The sequence below is a fragment of the Panthera pardus genome, unplaced genomic scaffold (genome assembly GCF_024362965.1).
Source record: "Panthera pardus isolate Hobbes unplaced genomic scaffold, ASM2436296v1 HiC_scaffold_20, whole genome shotgun sequence".
In the NCBI taxonomy this organism is placed as follows: Eukaryota; Metazoa; Chordata; class Mammalia; order Carnivora; family Felidae; genus Panthera; species Panthera pardus.
The window spans coordinates 80411626-80431319 of record NW_026526766.1 but is presented as its reverse complement, the minus strand read 5'-3'; the positions used below and the strand labels follow the sequence as shown (position 1 = coordinate 80431319).

Below are 19694 nucleotides of genomic sequence, written 5' to 3'. Positions count from 1 at the left end.
GTCAGGACCCACAGCACATCTCTCCAGGGACTCGCTCTGCACCTGGCACACAGGAGGGGGGCACACAGGCTTATCGTTTGTGGAATAATGAACAAAGACACAATGCCTCACTGTGCCCAGGATTTCCTGGGCACGCTTCCTTGAAAGACCCCAAGCACTCCTGGGGTCCCCCTTCCCACAGCTGGGCACACATGGAATGGGGCACGGGGGTCAGCCTTGGGGGCTGTGTCCAGATTCTCCCACCAGTAAGCTGCGTCTTCTAGAGCCCAGTCAAAACAGAGCCGTGATCCTGGCATCTCCCCGCCTTCCGTAAAAGCGGCAGGATTCCAGGCCAGCCCACGGACACTGATCCCCAGGACTTTTGTTAACCTGAAAAGGAGAAATCCGGCAGCAAGAACTGACAAAGCCAAGGCTTCCTCAATGCCCGCCTGCAGGCGGCCTGCCCCCCTTTGAAGCCTGCAGCCAACTCTTCCCTTTTTCCGGGTTTCCAAGGTCAGAGTCACATTGGCAGGAAGGGTTCTCTTTGTTCTCCTGCCTCTGACTTACCCCAAACACAGTCACTGTCCCCGACAGCCAGGTCCTCAGTAGTGGCAGAGGGGCCCCTGTTCCTGCTGGGGTGGAGCAGTGAGATCGGGAGGGGCCCTGCTCCTGGGATCCGGAGTCTCCCGGGGGCCTGCCTCCCCTGCCGGTCGGGAGCACCATCTCTGGCCCACGGTGCCAGTGCTCAGTTGAGGCTGGCGGCAAAGAAAAGGCTGCCGTCCCCCAGAATCGGGGGAGTGGGCTCTGCCTGGCTCCGCCCCTCACTGGCTGCTGCTGTGACCTCAGGCTACTTGACTCCTCTCTGAGCTTTAGTTTCCTCATTTGGAAAATGGGGAAATGAATACCTGACCCGAGACAATGGACCTCCTAATAGGACCCAGAGGAGCTTTGTGAATCATGAAGTGCCAGGCCGAAGTAATTATTCCAGCGCCTGGTACAGAGCCCGGCATGCAGTAGGTGCTCAATCTATCTGTCATTCATAGCGTGAGAGTTTTTTGGGCCCCTGTGCTAGGCCAGGCTGCGTGCAAGGTGCCAGAGGCCCAGAATGCACAGGAGGTCTGCCCTTCAATGGGGCACACAGGCAACTGTCGGACCCTGAGAACTGCCAGGAAAGAAGGATCAGCATGCTGGGAGGCCTACAGGGGTGTCCTGGGCTCCCCAACGAGGCGGTGAGGGACCAGGTCTTACAAGAGCCCCACCTCTTGGCTTGTGGGCAGCAAAGGCCAGAGTTGGGGCTGCCCCACTACAGGCTGTCTGGCCCTCGACTCACGTCCCAACAGGCCTAGTTTAAAGAAGAGTTGCCAGGCTCATTTAGCGACCCAATTCTCCGAAGGTGCCCACTGTGCATGTGCACATCTGTCCACCGTGTGTGCTGGGCAACTAATAGTGACACGACATCTCTGCGGACCAGACCCCTGTGCCACACCTTTCACGTACACTCTCCCAGTGGCTCCCACACCTGGGTGGGGAGTAGTTAAAATAACAGACTCGTGGGCCCCGCCCCTAGAGAGGTGGTGCTGCCCCCATCCCCGGCAGGCAGCCGGCACCGGAGCCTGGAGAGTCAAGACGCCCCCGGTTCCCATGTCGGCTCTGCCCCTTACTGGCCTGTGAAAGCTGGGTCCAGTCACCAAACCTCTGGACACTGGGTCTCCCCAGCTCGCAGGTCGCAGTGAGCATTTAAGAGACAAAGCACCTCGCACATAGCAGGCGTTCATCCTCGCACCGATCCTCCCCATCCTCCACTCAACTCAACCCCGTACACACAGATCCGGGCCCAGCCCCTGCCCAGCCCACCTCTCCGTCTCTGAATCTCCTCACCTTCCACTCCCTAAGCTCCCAGCCCTTTCTCACCTGCCAGAGCAGCCTCACACCCCAAGAGGACAGGAAGGTTCTAACATCTGACCCCTGGGCAGGTGCTCATGGGCTCCCTCTGCCTAACCACCCTTCTCCCCCCTTTGCTAACTGACGAGCTGCTCCTCTTTCAAACCTCAATGCCTGTCACTTCTGTGAAGCCTTCCCAGATTCCTTCTAAGCAGGCCCAACTCCTGCTGGCCCCAAAGTGGAGAAGAGTGGAGAGAAGTTATGTGGGGCCGCCAACTCCTTGTGACCCTGGGGTTGCTCTTTCCCCACTCTCGGCCTCAGCTTCCCCATCTGTGACAGGACCGCTGACTTCTCATTCTAAAGCCCTATGAATAAGCTTGTCACGTACTCTATTGGAGGGGGGCAGCTCCAAGTTCAACCCAAGGTTCTGGAGGATTGTGAAGGAGATAGACTCTGCCTCGTTCTATTCAGAAGGGCAGGACAAGGACAGTTCAAGAGACCCAAGCCAGCACCCTCAGGAGGCCCCACTTGCAGAGTAGACCCAATAACAACAAAGCACAGAAATCAGGCACCATAAATGCAGAGCAAAGTGAAATCTGCCTGAACCTGGGGCGGGGAATGAGGGCAGGCCTCAAGCAGAAGAAGCTAGGCCTTAGACAGACGGGTAGGATGGAAGTAGGAAGAGCAGGGGAAGAGAAGGCAGCCCTCCAAATAGGGGAGCAGCACGGTCACGGCTGACACGTCTCGAGTGTTACCGCGCATATCTCAAGGTACTCTGCTAAGCACTTAGCTACAAATCGCATTTGTTCCTCTCGACATCCCTTTGAGACAGATATCGCCCTTATCCCCATTTTACAGAGTTAAGCAAGTTCCCTGAAGTCAGAGTTGATGAGAGGGGAGCTGGGATTTGAATGCAGGCATCCACCTGTGGAGTAAGTCTGTCTGCACGAGTAACATGAATAAACAGGGGCCACTGGGGCAGGGAGGCTCCGGGGAGTGCAGGTGCAGCCAGGATGACAGCCTAGGGACTCCCAAGAGACTTGTTAAGACCTGGAACTGTGGCTTTGTTTCCTTGCAGCCCGGTCTCGAACGGCACCCAACCAAGGCCGACAATGTCGATGAAATCTCGAAGGTGACCCCCACCCATGCCCGGCAGCGTGCAAGCCCACAGGCAGAGTCCAAGGACCCCAGTCCTGCACTTCCTCTGCACCATCTGCCTAAAGGATGCGGGAAGAGAGCCTCTGCTGCTGCTAATGAGTGAGCGAGCGTGAGGAGCAGGGGAGGGCGCGGGCGAGTACAGCCAGTCAGCAGCCAGGGCTGTCAGCGGCCACACGACAGGCTGGCGCGGAGCTGTTGCCAGGGCAGCCCGGAGATTCTGCCTTCACAGGCAGAGTGATTTAGAACCCGTAGGTCTCTTCTGGGCCACCAGCTTGGCCAGCTGGGGGCTCCCCATCGAGTGCCCGGCCCTTCTAAAACCTCAGCATAACATGTCAGGGGCCCCCCGTCGGGGGCTACCAGCATGAAAGGCCATCAAGACAGAGAGAATGGGCAGACATCACACGTCGGAAACAAGTCCCTTGTCACAACACAACCCAAACAAGGACCCTGGCTGGGGGCTTGAAGCTCCTGGGCCAGGAGTTCCAACAACCCAAGTTCATGTTGTAGGAGGCCCAGCATGACCAGTGGCGGTGCCTGGCCCCTCTGCTGGGGAGCAGGCAGCCCGCGGGTCTGGAGGGAGGCAGGACAAGGAAACGGGGTGGAGGAGGGAGAGCTGAGAGGAGAACGGAATGAGGGAGGCAGGACCCCGACTGGAGTCCCTCTCGGGCCTCCCTCCATGGCCAGTATGTAGCTGCCACCCGGCGGCCAGAATAACTCCAGGTGGGGGGTAACCGTGCCTGGGAAGGGAACGTGATGTTCAATGCCGAATGCCCAGGCACCGGATAGCACGTCGCCCCTAGTGAAACACATTAAGGTAAATGGCTGACAGCCAGATAAATATGTGTGTGAAACTTCGGTGAATCTACCCAAAGGCAGGTTTGCAGACCCGTAATCAGGACCCCGGCGTGGTCGGGGGTGGCTGCAGGAAGCCTATCAACTAGCTTTCTGTACAACCGCGCCACAAAGGATGCCGTATTTCCTCTCGCTTAGAAATGTGTTTCCACTAGTGCAACGAGCGGCTTCAAGCGTGACTGGATAAAAAGAGCACAGGGCATCGCCGTCCTGTCTGTATCTGCCCTAACACTCAGGAAGGCTCAGCAAGCCAACCCTTCGCACGTGGCTGCTTGGACTCCAGAATTCTTTTGCTCCTGAGTCCCACCACTCAATGGAAAACGCTGGCCCCCGAGCCAATGAGGATGTCCCTGCCATGGGAACACTGTGGCCTCACCTGGGAGTGGATCTACGGCGCAAGGTGCTTCTCCAGGGCGGAAGGACAAAGCTGGGGGCTGCCGGGCTTACCAGAGGTGGTGGCGCTGTCTTTCTGAGGGCCTGTGCACAGGGCAAGGTGCTGCATAAAACTCGCCTTCGATGAAACTCCCTTCCTGATCGTAGCTGGAGCCAAAGGACGTGGAGTCCCACCACTGCTAATGATTAGAGGCTACAGAGATTTACCGCAGGAACCTGACAACAGCTAAGCGGCCACCTTGACTTACGAGGGAGAGAAGCAGGAACGACCAAGCGGAAATGTGTGGTGACCAATTGCCAGGCTTGCTGCTCAGCAGCCCAGGTTGCCCAGGATGGTCAAAGACCATGGTGGGAGCCATGGAACCAAGCTCAGGGGACAGTCCATTGTCCGCCTGCAAACAACAGAAAATCTGAAAACAAGCAGGAACCCAGAGTGCCCAAGGGGGCAGGAATTGAGGGATGTTAGACTGGAATCCATCCATGGCCCGGGTGGAAGAAAAAGTGTGTGGGACAAGGCTTCATCAGGCTCCTTCAATTTCACATCTGCCTGGGCTCAGTTTAGCCCGAGTCTGCCACCATGGAAGAACAGGGACTGCCTATAGGGAGATTCAAGATTTGGTACCCAGACTCAGAGCTGTTCAGGGACTCTGAAACACCACCATGAGTAGGTCTGGCCTGCCTGGTTTTCTGAGAAAGGGACTGGCTCCCCGAGAGGGAAGTCGGACCTCAGTGCACCAATTCTGGGATGCCACTGATAACTCCCTGTAGCAGCACACCGGGGTGCTGGATCCACACAGGGCTGGATCCCCTCCATACCCTCAGGGCAGCCTTGGACCTACCTGGAACCCCACAGAGGTGTCCTGCTGTTTATCTGAAGAACTAAGCAGAATTCTTTTGGAAGTGGAAACTGAGCAGGACAAAGGGCCCTCAGCTGGGGCTCTTCACCCAGACCAAATAAACACTCGGCGTCTGCCAGGGGGGCTGTGGTTTATATTTGGAGAGGGGCAGGGAAGAGTCCATCCAATCTGAGTTTGGACTGAAAGTGGGCTTTCAGCCAACAGCAGTAGCCAAGCACCAGAGGCCGAGTTCCTGCCTCCTCTGGGGCTCAGCTGCCCACCTTGCTCTGCCCTACCCTAGTGTTCCTAGGGGTGCGGTGAGGCCTGGTCCCCCAAGCTGGAGCACCCAGTGGTACGTGCAGCCCTAAGGTTCCTCTGCAGCCTGATAACCTGGCACTGCACCCCGACCGTCCCTCAGAGGCACGAGACCATACCAGAGAGAGGAGAATACACAGCTACTAGCTAGAGGTCTCAATACTTCAGCAGGTCTCGGAATCATGCTGGGGCTTAGTTTCCTTAGCTCACTCCTCTCTTCCTTGGGGAGGCTGTCCTAACCACCTCCACCAGATCAAACCTCCTAGTTCCAGGCTCTCAACGCCCTCAGGACACACGCCCCAGCTGCAATTACATCTTTACCTGTGGGGCAGTTTCTTGCGGCCCGGCTCCTCCACCACGGGAGGGGCGCTCAGCACCGCATCCCTGGGCACCGCCTAGAATGCAGCGTAACTGAACACGATCCCCTCGCCTTGGGGCCAGGCCGTCGGAGCTCCCTGTCCCACCACAAACTCCAGACTTGACCCCCCGTAATTCCTGATTCCAACCCCTACAATACTGAAATCAGTGCCCTGCCCTAAAAGGACCCTCTTGGACCATCTACCACCTCGGGAGCCTCACGACGCTAATAGCTGCTTCTTGAGACTCAGCCTCGCAAGGCTCTCCAGATTTCTCATAGTAACACCTTCTCGGAGTTTCGGAAGCAAACCAAAGTCATTTGCCAACTATTTTCTCCCATTAATCTCACAATGCATTTGCTATTTTCCCTCCATAATGACTCATTTAGCAGCAACAGAACAATTAGGCAGACCAGAGAATATTGATTTTCTAAGTGGGAGAAACGTCCACACAAACATCTTTCCATGCCTGTCTCACGCTGTCTCCTGCTACACGATGGGGTGGACGGACCCCAGGAAGGCTAGGCCGCTGCAGCTGGCAGGGCGCTGGGGTCTCACACAGAAGCTCAAAAGCATGGCGTGCGCAAGTGTGAGTGTGTGTACGCACAAGAGATGATAAAATTATGTGACGTACGTGATCCCGTGTGACCTCAGAACCCTAGGAGGCAGGCACCATTATCACATCCATTTTAAAGATGAGGGGACCGGGTTTCAGAGATCAGGTGACTTTTCCTAATCACACAGGGAGACAGGGAGCCAGATCCACGCCTGGGTCCGTGTGCCAGCAGAGCAAAATTCAGTTCGTCGGGGTGTCCTCGTGGTGGCTTGCTCTCTATGGGAACAAGGTGGATGTGCCACTAGGGGCAATGTGGTCCCTTTCACGGTGTGACCCAAGGAGACTCCCGGGACATAAAACAGTTGGCCTAGGTCCTGGAGTCACACTTCGGCCTCGGTCAGCCTCTAAGCCGAGCGGCTATAAACAGGTTCACCCCAGGCTGCCCCTAGCCAGCCACCAGGCCTGGGCTGTGGCTCTCAGAAAGACCTGCCCTCCTCCACCCGTCAACCAGCACCACCAGCCCAGGACAAGGGCCTACCCAGCTCCTGGGACACTTCTAATATCCCCACCCCGTCAAAAGGGAAGGTGGAAGAGAAGAGCCAGGAATGGTCTGAGGAGTGGGACACCTGGTAGTTTAATGCCCATATCGGCATCTGGCTCCAAACACAGGCCCCACAGCTAGGATGCTATAAAACACTTCTCACTCCCAGAAACTCACTCCAACCAAGCTAGCAGGGGGGGTATGAGAGGAACAGGTCCCCAGGGTCCCAAGGACCAATGTCAACCAACATAGTGACCTTTATATGGAGCAAATGGTTTCCTTGTGGCCACAGGAAAAAACTAAAGGTCCAGCTAGCAGATGTGGCTTTAAATGCACACTTTATCAACATCTAGGTGTCTTGGGGTAAGATAATCACCCTCTGAGCCTCAGTTTCCTTGTCTGTAAAATGGGATGATCCCTGCCACCTCTCTAGCTGGTACGGGGGCCGAATGCTAATGCTAAAGTGCCACATAAATGCTAGCTAAGGAAGCTCAAAGGGGTAGGTTTCCAAGAGTTGGCACGGCCAGCAGTGGCATGGGCATCTCCCCATGACTGCACGTGTGCAAACAGACCCCGGAACAGTCTGTGTTGATGGGGAGCAGACATCCTACATGCCCTGTTGTACGCTCAGCATGTTAAAGGCTCCCAGGGCTAGAGCACTAAAGAAACCTGCTGGCTCTGGTTTACCAGATGTTTCCCTGGCCTGTCTGAACTATGGGATCCCCTCGTCCCTTAATGAGTTAAGCACCCACCAACATCTACGAGAATGTGGTGTTCTGTGGAAACCAGTTTGAGAAACACTCCTGCAGAAGATTTGGACAATGATTAGAGGAGGCTGGGAAGAGACCAAGGCCTTTCAAGGACACCCTTGGCTTGGAGAAACTATAGGACCTTCCCCAATATCAACTACAGTTCAGGAGCAGACCCAGCCTTCAACCTCCCTTTCTAGCACGCCAGGGAGGCAAGACCACATCTGTGGAGGGAAAATTCATTTCTGTTAAACTATATAAAAACGGACTTAACCTCAAATACAAGTCACTCTCAAACTCCTCCTGACTTTAACAAGCCCAGAAACTTGGAGGGGCCGATGACGAAAAAAGACCTCACGCAGAAATGCCTCATTGTCCCCTGCTCCTGCCTTCAAATTCATCACCACGGCCCTTACCCTCTGGGTCAGTAGTGGTTCCTCCAGCCTACCTGGAAAGAGAGCTAAGTCTCTACAACAGTTGATCATGTTTCAGAGAAGAGTTTGTGGGACCACAGAAAGCAAGAGAATACAGAATTCCAAATCGTCTGTGTGCTTGAGATCCTGTTTGTGGATCCTGGAAGAAAGGAGCAGATGCATTACCAGCCCCGCCCATTGTGATGCTACAGGCATCACGAGGAACCACCCCCCACCCCCCCCAACCACCACACACACAACCCCGTGCCCTCTCCTCTCTCTAGGGGGACTCCATGCCAGGAAAAGCCAAGGAGTCCGGGAACCATTGGCTCCCTGGAAGAACTCTGGCAAACCCATCCATGGCGAACCCATCCATAACGGTGCAGTCTTTGCTCCCAGCAAGGACAGAGCTTTATTAATTATTCAGGGGACGGTGCAATTATGCAAATCAGTGGGCAGCCTCTGCCCGGCTGCTGCCTTCTGCAGGAGTCCAGAGGGGGATGGGGACGCCCAGAGCCCAAGCTGCTGGGTACAAGAAAGGAGCCGTCCATCCTGCAAAAGAGGAAATAAATCCCCCATACCCCAGGCCCACAGAAAACTCTGACCAGAACCAGGCCCATCCTACACATAGGAGTGTTGGTAGCTGCTCTGAGGAATGATTTTGAAAACCCGGAGATGATTTTTTTCCAAAAAACAAACCCCATGCCACCTGCTGGGCTAGCAATGCCATCGTTCAAAGCTTACTCCTATCGTTCCTAAAGGCCTGGAATACTTCCAAAGGTCCCTCTTAAGAGCATGCTTCTGAGGAGAGGTAACATCTCAAATTAGCATTTACCCAAGAAAGTTTGGCAGAACACTACTTCTCCGCACATGCCCCTGGGGTGGGGGGTGGGGGGTGGGGAAAGGAAGCTCCGGATTAATGGAGGTGAAACGGATTTCTTTATAGGACCTCTATGGGCCTTCAGTGTCCTGGATCAAAGCATCCTCCAGAGCCAGGATGTCCACAACCACTGGAGAGGACAATACCTAGTCTCACCTCCAGGAACTGAGTCTGAGAACCTCTGGCCAGACTGCTCACTAACACCCCCACCAGCGCCATCACCCCTGGATTCTGAAACCCCTTAGAGTAGGTTCTCATCATTCGTATCAACAGCCACCATCTGAAGCGCAGACCTCACGTCCTAGGACACCTGGATAAGACCACCTCAGGCAGGCCGCCTGGGGCTCCTGGCAGAACTCCTGGCAGGGCACCGTCACTGCCCGCATCAACCTCCGGCCGTCTCCCTGAGGCCTGGCGGCTGTGCCCCGCACCTTCTCAGGTCCGCACAGGCCTCGTCCGTCAGGAGCGTGGCCCCATGGGCACCAGACTCCCCCCCCCCCCCCACCCCCGCCAGAGGTCCGGAACAAAGGCTGGTCTGGGGAGGCCCTGCCCGCCTTCCACCATCACTCTGCTTCCCCTTCGCCCTCCTGGGCAATGATGAAATTCACCTCCATGTGCTGACCCAGGGTGGAATAGGAAGTGCTGTGCAAGGCCAGTTAGCCTGCCCGTGACCTCTTCCACCTGCCCGGCCTCACCCAGCATTACAAATCAATAGATGTAGATGCAGCCACAGCTCATCAGCTCTGCCAAGAGGAAGAGAAATATGGGAGTCCAGAACCCTGAGAGGCCCACGGAACTAGACACGTATCATCACTGATTAAGTACAAATGCAGGGGACAGTCACCAAGCCGGCCGTACCCTCACATTCTGGAGACCCTCCCCGCCAACTGACGCCAGGAGGAAGGCCTGCCTCCATGCCACTACCACCTCAGACTTCAGCACCCATTCCAGCCTCCTGCAGAGCCCCCGGTGGCCCTGAGATACTCCTGCAGCCCCCACGGGTGGCTGTCATGTTCTCTCAGGTGGGAGACAATAAAACAATCCAGAAAGATCTAGGTGCAAATCCGATCTCTGCCATCACTTGCTGTCTCACTCAGGACAAGTGGCTTTTACCTGTCAGAGCCTCAGTTTCCTCATCTGTAAAATAGGGAGAAGGGCAATACTGGGCAGTAGTTCAGAGCACGGACTTGGGCGCCAGACTACTGGGGTTCAGGTCCTGGCTCTGCCATTCTAGCCACGCGACTGCTGTTTCCTGGCTGTAAACGTGGGATGACAATAGTGTGCGGCACATGGGCTGTGTGAGGGAAGTGCTGAGCCTGGCCCACAGGACGTGCCCATTGTATCAGCCGCTGAACTAGAGAGGGCCCAGGCTTTGAGTCCAAAGAAAGCTAGATTCTAAATCCATCATGAGGGTAATCCCCGATAAGTGATTTTACCCCTCTGAGGCCAGTTTTGTCACCCATAAAACGGGAGGAGGATAAAACGAGGGTAGTCAAGAGGATTAGAGATGACATACACACAACACACAATGCCTGGCATGAGGCAAGACGCTTCGTAAATGGCAGGTAGTTGACTGATGATGTTACTGACTGGGTATGTAGTCTGTAAAACGGAGCGTTATAAGCAGAGAGCATGCAGAATAGTGGTTGATGGCGGGCCCTTATACAGTCAGACTGCCTGGGTTTGAATCCCAGCTCTGCCACTTACGAGCTTCATGACGTCGGCAAACTACTCAGTCTCTCTGCACCTCAATTTTCCTCTCCGTAAAATGGGGACAGTAATAGCTCCTCTCCATCCCAGTGCCGTTGTAAGGATGAGATGAGAAAATGCAGGGAAAGGCACCAGGTAAGGAGGCTGGCCCATTGTGAGTGACCACGCAGGGCAGCACAGCACCAAGAGAAGCTTGCCAGGAGGAGAGCAAGAGTGAAAGGCACGTCGTCGCACCCGGCTTCCACGGCTCCGTCTACGACACCTGCAGGGGCCTCAGGACCTTAAGGCAGTGCCGCAAAGCCTGGGAAGGACGACACTCTACCCTACACTAGCTGCACTGAGACGTTAGCTTTTGTTTTTGCTTTGTTGAGATGGGGAAAGTGAGGCTCAGGGAGAAGCAGTGGGTGGAGCTGGGCCTTGGACCAGATGACTGACTCAGACACACATACCATTGACCTCCTCAGCTCCTGGCAGCGCAGGAGATGGGGCTTTACGGCAGTCCTGGGTTCAAATTCTGGCTCCGTGCCCCACAGGCCCCCCTGGCCTCCCGCCCCCGTCGTTCTCCCACAACCTCCAGCAGGTGCCTGGTTTCCTGGGTCAGGAGTGCAGCCCACCCCACCAGGCCTGGACTCTGCATGGACAGCCGTCGCGTCCCTGAGCCTCTAGACTGTGCTCAAAGACTTCCACTCCCAGGTGGGGACCAAAGATAGGTCCAGCCCCAAAAGGTTGCCTCGTCCTGTTCCATGGGCTTTCACTCTGTGGACTTGGGCCTGGACTGCATCACTGCCACTCGCTTGATCCTGGTAAGTGGCTACACCTCTCTGAACCTCAGATTCCCCACTTGTAACTGAAGAGCTGGCAAGACGAATAGGCCTTGGTGGCACAGGTGGGCCAAGCGCTGGGCCCAGAGTTAGAAGACACGTTCTAACTCCAGCTCTGCCCCTTCACCTCTCTGAGCCTCGCCCACCTGTAAAATGCAGATCAGTCATACATGTCCTGACTGCTGCAAGCACCCTGGGAAGACGGGGGGGCACTGGTGTGAGAGAGCTTTTGACAGAGGGGAGCCCTGTGCAAGCACAAGAGGGAACTACTGGCACTCCTCTAGGAGGGGAAGGCTTATTTCAGAAAGTATCACAAGCTTAAAAAGAAAGGGCGTGGCATGACAGTGGGGGGATGGTTGGCATGATAGTGGGGGGATGGTAGGCATGAATCAGGGAACAGCTTGCCAGGGCATGAGGTCCCCCAACGTGTGATTCTGGGCCAGTCATGTTCCGCTCTTGGAGTTTCTATTTCTATATCTATGAAATGGCAAACAAAAACCCTCTCACTACAAGGAATCAATAAGAAGATAGCCTGGGCAGTGTCTAGGCAGGTCGCTGGCACACAGCTGGGGCACAATTCCTGCCCCTCTGCAAAAGAAACCAACTTTGGGCAGTGGTTCTCAAACACTCCGCCAGAGTCTAATTCTGAAAGGTTTGGGACAGGGCCCAAGAATCTGCATTTTATCAGGGGTCCCAGACAATTCCTCTTCATTTGTGTCCTCCCCAGGGTGGGTCCAGCTCAGGGGCCAAGCCCCCAGCTTCTAAGACACAAGCAGGGTTTCGATCAGAGCTCATTCTGGGGCTGAGTTCCCTGATGAAATCTGGGGAAGCTGCAAAAGAAGGAAGGAGGCAGGCAGGGGAATAAGGAGTAGAGGGGTGGGGCCGTGAACAATCTGTTAATCAATCTCCTCCCTAGCCAGAAACAATAATTGAGGCTCATACATCCTCCACGTGCTAACAGTCTGCAGCTGCAATATAAAGCTTTGATTACAAATGTCAAAAAGACAGGGCATGAAATTAACTTCCCCTTAGTCGGTGGGCACAGGGAGCCGCAGCACTAATTCACTGCCCTCGGTATGAAAACTCCCCACGACAACGTCGCATCAAATTAGGGCCTGTGCTGCTGGGGTGGCATCTATATCTTTGCCCAATGTGCTCTTTTCAATTAAGCCAGGCCTGCAAACAAGGGCCTTGAGGGTGTGGGAAAGGTCAGGGCAACAGGCAGGTGACAGTGCAGGGTTAACTGGGAGGTGGCCAGAGCCAGCGAGGACAGGACCCAGAGAAGAGCCCCTCAGCTCCCTGACGGGGACTGCCCACCAGAAAAGGGAGGAGGGGGAGTCATCATGACAAGGAATAACTAACCTCACAAGGCATCTGATGCAGAGAAATGTGAAACCCACCTATCTCGGCCAATTCCTGTCCTACGAGCCCCGCATGAGAGATGGAAAGACAGGCTGAGGGGGCTCCAGTGGCTTTTCTGAGGCTGATCACACTGAGTTAGCAATGGAGCCAGGCCTGGGAGCCAAGTTCCCATAACTCCTGCACTCCGTCCGCTCCAGGCTGGCCCCTGGCAGCCAAGGTACAAGGGGGCGGAGGAGGCAAAGCCGTGCTCAGGCTGCCTTTGGGAGAACCTTTACAGGGCAGGGCTTTGAGGCTCCCTCTGGCCCCTCCCCTCTTAGACAACCGAAGCTTATACAATATTCACTGGACAGACACACAGCACCCGGGGAGATTTTTTCCCAAAAAACATAACCCCATGCCATCCTGCCTCCCTCTCCTTCCTCTGGTCTACTCAGAGGGGACCTCTGGTGCACAACTGGTGGCTTTCCAAATGCCAGGAGAAGTTCTTATGTGTGCATGCCCAGGTGTGGCATGTGGGGTGGCCTACAGACAAGACACGGCAGGCAGCCAAGGCTGTGCCCTGTGGTATGTGCGAGACACTGTGCGTCCACCCACAAGCTCACGCCCACACGTACCCACAGAGGACAGAGATTCCCTCTGCCTCAGGAGGGGAAGCTAACACAGGCCACCCTTCCCGGCACTCCCAGCTGGGAGGGGGATCTCCCACATCCTTTCCTTCACAATAATCACAATAATCTCCTCTGAGCTTTCAGCTGGTCCTGGGAGGTGGGTGGGTGGGCTGGATCACAGGGGACTCCCCCCACCCGCACCGGTGAGCGGGAGGGGGGGGGCAGAGAGAGAGGAGGCAGCTGGCCCAGGGAGAGACTAGGCCCTGTAGGAAGCTGCCTCAGGCTCTTAGGCTCTTGGAAGGGGTGGGGGTGGAGGGCTGCAGGGAGCAGCCCAAAGGCCCTGGAGAAGTAGGGAAGAGGTTACTCTTCAAGGCAGACTGGCCAGTGAGCGTCCCTCCCATGGCTCAGGCCTGGGCAATGTTACCTGGCTGTGCAGAGGTTTCGGAGGGCTGGGGCTTGGGGTGGCTGGCCCTGCACAGCTACTCACAACACCCCACCCCCAGGCCGGGAATGAGGCCCAGGCCACTCCTCACAGATGGACGGCCTGATGGCCAGAAGACCATCTCTTCATACAGGGGCACCCCTTCACTCACCCGCAGCCAGTCCCCACAGTGGGGTGGGCTGGCAGGTCACAGCAGGGAAAAGGCAAAGTGTGCCCTTCTACCTGGGAAGGAGTCACCAAAGCCAGCCAGGGGCACTGAATGTTTTCCTTCTTGCCTTTCCAGTCTCCCTATGATCTCCAGCTCTCTTCTGTGGCCTTCTAAAATAGCCATTAATTAAAGCCTGGTAATTAACTTTCTGGTTCAAGTAGTATTTTGCAAAGGAATTCCATTAAAGAGTCAATCTGCATATCCTCAGACGTGGGGGCCTGGAAATGGGCAGGGTTACTTGTGGAGAATGAGAATGCCACAGGCCCCCATGGCACCCCAGGCCTGGACTCTGCTGGCACCTAAAGGCACAAGGAGATTAAGGGGACAGCTGTCCTGCAGCCAGGTATATGCTGAGCCCTGAGGCTCTCTCCAAGCAGTTGGGCAGTTGGTTCACAAAAGTGACCAGGTCACTGGCCACACACCCAGACAGAAACTGCACACAGATTTGCACACGTGAGAGCTCAAACATACAACACACTATACACACAGCGTGACACGGTATATACAAACTCACGTGCACACAGCGGTAGACATGCACACGTAAGAAAACGGACAGCAACGATAGCAGTCAATGCTCAGTGAGCACTTATTAGAGTGAACCGTCGTATGCCCATATTCGACCTACAAAAACGGCCACTTCATATGGTCCAACCTAATACGAAGTGCCAGGGACTGTTCCAAATGCTTTACATGTGACTAGTCATTTCAAATGCAGACGTGTGCAAGGACATTCACATACAACCCACACACACCTTCACGAGGGCAGGTGTGCACCTGCAAGACGTACAAAAACACGCACGCACAGATGTACACAGGCCCACATGCTTGTACAAAGAAAGGCTTCTCCAGCCTTTGAAACCCCAGCCTGGGATGATCACATTCTCACTAGCTAATTTCCACTGTTCCTAAAAATATTGCCCGGCTCGGATCTCTGGAAGATACACGAGGGAGCCACAGATCTAAAAGGAGGGCGATAAAAATGAGAAAGCAAAAAATAAATTGGTTCTTCCCTACGTCCAGGTCGTGTTCTATGGCTTTCCCCTCCCTCTCTGGAGATGAGGCTCAGAATCATGCGCTTATGTGCGGGGCCTTGGTCAGCCCTGCCACCCCCCCCCCCCACCCCCGCCCCAGCCAAAGGTGCCCATGAAGCTCCAAGTACAATGTTGCAGGCAGGATGGGACCTTGTCACCAGGCTGGCTTCTGTGATGGTCCCACCTCTGTGCCTTTGAATGCGTGCCTCAGTTTCCGTGAATCTGACAGCGCTCTCACCGCACACCTACCTTGCAGGGCAGAAGACCTCTCAAAGTGCTGTGTAAATGCCACGCCACCTTATGATAATTATCGGATTAAGAATTAAGTCTGATTCCCTTCTGGAGGGGAGGGAAGGAGAAGGGAGAGGAGAGCTGGGTGAGCCTTCCTTGCAGGTAATTAATGAATTGCCTGCCATATTTCTTGGAAAGCAGAAGCCCATTTAACAAAGATCCACCTACATGGGGCCTCTCAGAGCCGAGGGGAGCCAAAAGGGCAACCAAGAATCCTGCAAGGGGCCTGTCAGAACGTTCGGAAGGCAAAGGACAGGATGCGACAAGGCTCAGAAGCAGCAGCACTACTGGCCATTAAACTCAGGAAAACAATATTCAATCCCTAACAAGCAAAGAAATGCAAGTAACAAAGAAATGCCATTTTTCTGCCCATTTGAGTGACAAAGATTGTTTTAATGATGGCACCCAATGTGTTTGAGGGTGTCAGGAAACAGGTGGGGAATCTCAAAAATCACTGGGGGAGTGTAAATTACTATAGGCTTTTCAGTGGGGGGACATTTTTAGCAAAAGCCTCAAACTGTTAATAGTCTTTGACCTAGTAATTCCATTTCTAAGACTTTATCCTATAGGAACAATCAGAGATGTGAACAAAGAGAAATATTCAAGGATTTAAATAACAGCATCGTTTTGGATAAAGAAATACTAGACATTACCTAAACACTTAAATAATTAAAAACAAGTACACGGCAAACATAAAATGGAACAATGGACTTTTAAAACAGACTTTTAAAACACATATAGGAGAAGTTTGCTTTCCCTGGTATAGACAGGAACAAGGGTTACTCTGCCTGGCTATTTCTTGCATTCAAGGTAATAACGATTCTCTGTACAGCCCTTTTTACCTTTCAAGGGGCAGCAACATCTAATATCTCTCTTGAACCTCAGAGCACAGCATGATTGCTAGTTATTATTCCCACGTTGTAGATGAGAAAATGAGGCTTAACAAAATGAGGTAACTTTCCCCCCACCAATGTTAACTACTCCTTACTGAAAACCTACAACATGCTAGTCTCGCCTCTTTCGCATGTTATTATGTATTTAATAAAATTTTAGAAACATTTAAGAAATGTGCAAGACCTGGTGTTAGTTGCTAAGGAAACAGCACTGAACAGGACACTTTCTATTAAACACGTGCTGGATATATTAACATTAATGTATCCAACGACACTATCATCGTGAGGCCCATTCTGCAGATGTGCAAACTGAGGCTCAGGAAGGTTATGTGATTTGCCCCAAGAACGCCTGGCCTCAAAGCCAAAGATCACATACTTCCCATTATTCCCGGAAACTGTCTAAACTGCACAATCATCTCGACGTCACCCAAGGGAAGGCAGAGGACCAGGCACTCCCTGTCTATGGTAGGGGAGGGAGGGAGGCAAGAAAGGCCAAGCCTTGATGCCCAGCCCCTCCTGCACCTACTGTCAACAACTAACGCAGGGAAACAGATCCCATTTCTCATTAAGCTTCCTCTCCCCTCTCCAAGAGCTGCCTTACCCAAAGGGGCGGAACTGTTTCCTGCCTACTTAGAGCCAGTTGCGGGTTCTTGAAAGCCCCCACCCCCATATCCACGTATCTCGCTCGCTAGCCTTACCCTGCCTAGAATCCCACCATTGGTAACTTTCAGGTGTGGGAACTCCAGGCAACATTCCTGAGAAGGGGTCATCAATCTCCAACTCTGCACACAGCAGCCTCGCATACCTGCACCTGGCTTGCCCACATTTACATGACCAGCTCTGCACCGGGCCAACTGGGAAGAATGGGAAGGGGCGTGGGGACAGCCACTTCAGAGTAACTACAGGGGTAGGGGGACAGGTTGGGAGCCAGAGGGGGCACACTCTCAGAGCCTGTGTGGGGCCAGAGTCACCCAGAAACAGCGGCAGGGAGAAATTGCAATATTGCCAGCTGACCCTCCTAGCTACTCAGGAACATTAATAAATGAGTGACTTGGAAATTATCTTCTGGGAAGACAGAAACACCACATCCTAGATGGCTTTTACCAACATTAAAACAGCCTTGTAAATGAAGCGGCAACATTTCCAGCCTGCAAAACAAAAATGCTTCTGCCAGCACACCTTTCACCTGGAAAATCCCTGAGCAGCATTCATTTCTGTTATCCAGGAGAAATGATCACCTGTCCTTGGTGCACACTTCGAAAACCTCCGAAGAAGAAATGAGTGTCTAAGGGGGCCAGAGATTTGGGAGACCAGCTAGAAACCTCCCCCAAACCATCTCAGGAAAATAAGGATAAAGGCTCAAACTGTCCTGTGGCTCTTGAGACCCCCAGAGCCCAGCTGTGCCCACCAAGCCCTGGCTGGCCTGACTCCAGCCTCACGACCAGACGTCAGCCCTCTCCCCCAACCAGCCTGGCTCAGTGTCCCCACCCCTGAGCCAGACTCCTTTCCCAGGGAGCCAAAGATCCTAGCACAGAACCAACTGGTTTCCAGCCTCCAGATGAGAGAATTCCAGCCCAAAAAATAACCTCCACAACACAGCAGTTTGCAGAACACAGGCAGACAGCATGCAACAAAGCCACTTTAGCATCCCTGAAGCAGACAGCGTTATCCAAAGTCTGAACCCAAGTGGCCGCCCCAGAGTGCCCTGTGCTGTTTATCGAAAGGGGAAGCCATGGGGACCAGGGCTCCCACTCGCCACCTTAGAAGCTCCCACCCTCCTTCCCGTTCCTATCCCCTCACCCAGCCTGCACTTACCCCCATGGGGGTCCCATGGAGCCAGGATCCACCCCCCTCTCTTCACTGTTAAGCCAAGCCAAAGGTAGCCCATTCTGTCCTCCCAGCCTTCAAGAGCACAACCACACCACATCGGAGAAGAGGGAGGCTCCTCTCCATTCACCCAGGTTTGACCATGAACGGTCTTTTTTTGGGGGGGAGGGGGGGCGGGTGGGTCACCAGAGGTGGTTTTACTCAGTCAACTCTAAACAGGACGACTCCAGGGACTGCCCCCAGAGAAGTACCTGCCCCAGAGAAACATCTGCCCATCCATCCCCGGAGCAGCTGATACAGCTGTTATTTCTAAGCAAAGCAGCGAACAGGAGATCCCAGTCCTGACAGAGCCTATTTCAGCTCCAAGGCTGGGTCGAGGGATTTCAAACTCAGTCTCTCTGCCCGTCCGTGAGATATCTGGGCTCCTCTCCTGTGCCAGAGAAGCCACCAAGCCAGATTTTGTTTTTAGAAAATTAATAAGACAATTCCACCCCACTGCCAGTGACGTTCTGCTCCAACTGCTACTGTTCACACCGTTTCTAGAAACGGGCTTATAGTTTCACTCCCGACACCCCCCACTCCTTGCCCCTCAGACATGTGGCAAGGCTGACCCGACCTGAGACCAAGATGGGCAGGAGCTGCTCGAGGTCACCCGGGCCAGGCCCCGACCTCCAGGCAGGAGGCCAGGTTGCCGGCCAGCACTTGCCGGCTTCTCGGTGCAGGCTTCCCGCTGGAGGGACGTAAACATGGCATGCACACTGTCTGCTCCCGGGAGGGCAGACGCACTCAGAGGCCGGGACGCCTGCTGGCTCTCCAGCTCCCCAGACAACCAACACATGCACACAAGACGGGGTACGTACACAAGCCCCCGCATGCGGGTGCAGAGGGTCCTGACCCCCGCCAAGGAAAGCGCAGAGAAGGGCATGTTCCCGGGGGAGAAAGCCGGAGGCAGGGGCTGGCGGAGGGAGGAAGGCAGCAAACCGGGTGGCCTGCCGCCCAGACAATAACAAAGATGGGAAGCGAGATTTTCAAAGACGCAGTGGCTGCACCCAGCGCTGAGCTCTGGCCTGGCCGCCTCCTCCTGCCAGGGCACGCCTGGTCCCCTGGGGCACCACGGCCATCAGAAAAAGGCTGAGGGTCCTGCCTCAGGCTGGGCTTGGCAGCTGGGGCAGGAAACCAGCTGCAGGCAGCAGTGGGGATGCATTGGAGAGCACCTCTGGGCTGATGGAAATTAAAGGTCTAGTGATTCTCCCAGGGGGTGGGAGGGGTACTCTCCGGGAAGATGCTAGGGGTCAGTCAAACAGCCACTCAACCTTGGGCAGGAGTTGGGCTATAACTTGTACTCCTCTGCCTGCTGGAGCCAACGGGAAGGAGAGAGACATTTTTATTCTACCTGTGCCTCCCCTACAGGGAGTGCCAACTTGCCAATCATACACAGGGGCACAGCCCTACGAAGGCAGATGCCAGGGGCCTGAGATGTCGGGGCTGAATGCTGAAAAGGCTCCTTGGTGCCTGCCTGTTCTTTCACCTCCACTAGCCGAGCAGGGACGTGTTCTAACTGGCACCGGAATCCATCACTGTGCCTGTGCCCA

General features: G+C 54.6%; 1 protein-coding gene across 10 annotated transcripts in view; it reads right to left on the bottom strand.

The window, feature by feature from the left end:
• Positions 1 to 19694, bottom strand: part of DAB2IP (DAB2 interacting protein) — a 187712-nt gene that overhangs the window by 60541 nt on the left and 107477 nt on the right. The window contains exon 1 of one of the 10 annotated variants that reach the window (XM_053908248.1): positions 8065 to 8160. The exons of the other annotated variants lie outside the window; for them this stretch is intronic. The gene's annotated coding sequence lies outside the window, so the exon portion shown is untranslated. Of the gene's footprint in view, positions 1 to 8064; positions 8161 to 19694 lie in introns of those variants that run through there. 10 annotated transcript variants of the gene reach the window in all.